Source organism: Octodon degus, unplaced genomic scaffold (assembly GCF_000260255.1).
Source record: "Octodon degus isolate 3935 unplaced genomic scaffold, OctDeg1.0 scaffold00065, whole genome shotgun sequence".
Classification (NCBI taxonomy): domain Eukaryota; kingdom Metazoa; phylum Chordata; class Mammalia; order Rodentia; family Octodontidae; genus Octodon; species Octodon degus.
This window is the reverse complement of record NW_004524641.1, coordinates 5,333,275-5,336,045: the sequence shown is the minus strand read 5'-3', so window position 1 is coordinate 5,336,045 and position 2,771 is coordinate 5,333,275. Positions and strand designations below refer to the sequence as shown.

The window sequence follows — 2,771 nt, the reverse complement described above, 5'->3', positions numbered from 1 at the left end:
AGTGCAAGGGCCTGAGTTCTATCTCCAGGTCTGACAAAAATGAAGAAACCAAATTAGAGCCAGGTGCCATCATCAAACAATACTTTTTCATTTCCTGGTGATATGAAGTAACATAATAAAACGGCCAAATTATGGAGCAGAGTATCAAATACACTAATTCCTAACTTACGGTATTCAATTCAATAAAATTCCACACCATTTGGGAACCTCAAATCTTTAATCCCACCCATTTACTCTCCTTTGCATTGGATGGCAAGTATAAAAACAAACGTAAGATTGGGTCATTTTGTCATATTGATATATTTCAACAGTTTAAAATATAAAGCTAGCCCCAGGGAGATGGCTCAGTGGAATAAGCACTTCCCTGGCAAGTGCAAGGGAAGTTCAATCCCCGGTACCACCAAAAAAATAAAATAATAAAATAAAATATAAAGCTATACTGATGAAAATATTGGCTCCAGATTTTTTAATTTCCAAAACTTTCTTAGAATTTAATTTTTGGGGGGAAAAAAACTGGAAATAAGCTCAACTGAAAGTGCAATCTTCGTCTTACCAAGGGGGGAAAAGCACTTTAAAAATAAAAGCTGAAAATACTTAGAATCTAAAGATGACAGTGGCAATTAGCCATGTGTGCTGGGCGAATTTCTCTTACATCTCTTGCTCTATTCATTTCTCTGACCAGTGTGTCTCAAGAAGTTTCCAGTTCAGAAATTAATTTAGATAAATTCAATGAAATTACTGAACTTGAAAGTGATTATGTTTATCAAGCTTTTAAAGTGCAAAGTAAAAATATAGTGCACCAAACAGCCACGTGAGTGGACAGTGCACCCCTCACAAAGGACAAGGCCAGCTAACAAAGGAAGTTTCCATGTTCAGCTGCCCGCAAGACTCGTTTATTATGTAAGCTCAGCAGCGAGTACGTGTAACAACTGCTTTTACAGAGAGCTTCAAGGACTCTTTCTTCAAATATAACAGATTCTTCACAAACCTTCCTGTGAATAGTGAAAAAAAATAAAAAATGAGTACTTTACAACAGGTCTGGCTCAGATTTCAAGAGATTTTCTTTTACTGTTCAGATTCCATGACATTCCCTTCCTTCTTTTGCCTGACCACTTTTATGATGAAGCTGGTAAACACCAGAAGCTTCATTCAGATGTAGCAAGGCTACAGCTCCAAAGCGTTTTTTGGATAAGCCTTCCTCTATGTCTTCTGTGAGCATGTAGCTTCTATTCTAATTATTCACAAAGCAATAAAAAACATAGAAGACCCTTACCAACCTCAACACAGTCCCTGTATCTTTCCCTTCCCTATCAACAATGTTTACAGTAAACATGTGAAACGGTACTAAGTATTGAGTATCTGGGGTATAAAGGAAGCCTAATGCAGTTAACATGATGGAAAGGTTACTGTTGTCCTTCATCATTATAAATCTCATAATTAGAATTATGAATTCCTTACTAGAACTACAAATTCCAAACTATGTTTCAACTACACCTTGCTTATAAGTAGAAAATAAAACAATTACTTTAGAACACTTATTAGTGGCTAATTATCTCATGCCAATACTGTAAGATGTCTAGAACTAAATATATAGATTATATGTCTCATAAATCTATTTTCTTTGAAAAATGTTTAAAAAGCCAATGAAGTAAAGACAGGCAGCTCTTTCTATTATACAGATTCCAGTTTGCGTTCAAAATAACCTTAAGATCTTAAAGAATATTGGTGCCTACACTAGAACACTTTTCAAAATGTCAAACTGAAGCTTATCAATTTTAAGGTGTTCTGATTAAGCTTCTAGAAATTGAGACCTTAGCACTTACATGAATATTCAATGTCCCTTCTTAAATTTTGCCTAATTTTCTTAAGCTAAGGAACAACAGAGGAAGCAGGTTGGCAAGTGCCATCTTGTGGACGTGTTAGAAAATGTTTTATTCTCTTTAGTGTAATTCCAGAAGCAAATAATTATAACTGTTTAATGTAACATGCGCAATAATCCAAATGTGACTATAACTTAAATCAAAGGGTTAATTTCCCAAGGTCCAGCTGTCAATAACCATAATAAACCACATTCATGGATTTGCGCTAGATCCTTCTAAAGAATTTGAAATACTTATAGTCAAACCATTACTGTGGATCCTTATATTATGCTCAGGAGTTAGGCTGGAGAGATACACAGTTTTATCAATGAAGCTTGAAAATCTGATATAGCAAAGCAATTGGTAAAATAATCTAATCAGTCAAGTCAGAGCAATTCTATATTTGACAAAGCTAAAGGACACTGCACCTTAAGGGGAAAAAAAGTGTTTTTCAGGAAAACTAAACCAAAAAACATGAGAATTCTAAAATCCTGTGGAATTAATGAACAGACGTACCCACAAGTCCACTGTGTATGTTTATCTATTAGCCAAAAGTTCAGAAAGTGAGTTAAGGTATACGGTACATAAAGAAGAAACAAAAGAATAATGTGGTGATGCACGCCTATAATCCCAGCACTTTTTGGCAGGCTAAAACAAGAAAATCGCAAATCCCAACTGAGCAACTAGCAAGACCCTGTCTCTAAAATAAAAATGGGCTGAGGATGTAGCTCAGTGACAGAACACCCCTGTGGTCCCCAGTACCAAAGTAAAAAATAACTAATAGAACATAAAATAAACCCAAATCACAAAGCACATATGACTCTCTTCAGACATTATAAATAGTATGACTTTATTATTTCATTTAATATTAAAGAATATTAATATTCAAGAATTACCCAGAACTGTCATTTA

The 2,771-nt window shown here is 34.7% G+C and overlaps 1 protein-coding gene across 2 annotated transcripts in view; it reads right to left on the bottom strand.

Moving 5' to 3' along the window:
- Positions 1-2,771, bottom strand: part of Chn1 (chimerin 1) — a 209,372-nt gene that overhangs the window by 187,623 nt on the left and 18,978 nt on the right. The gene's annotated exons all lie outside the window — the stretch shown is intronic.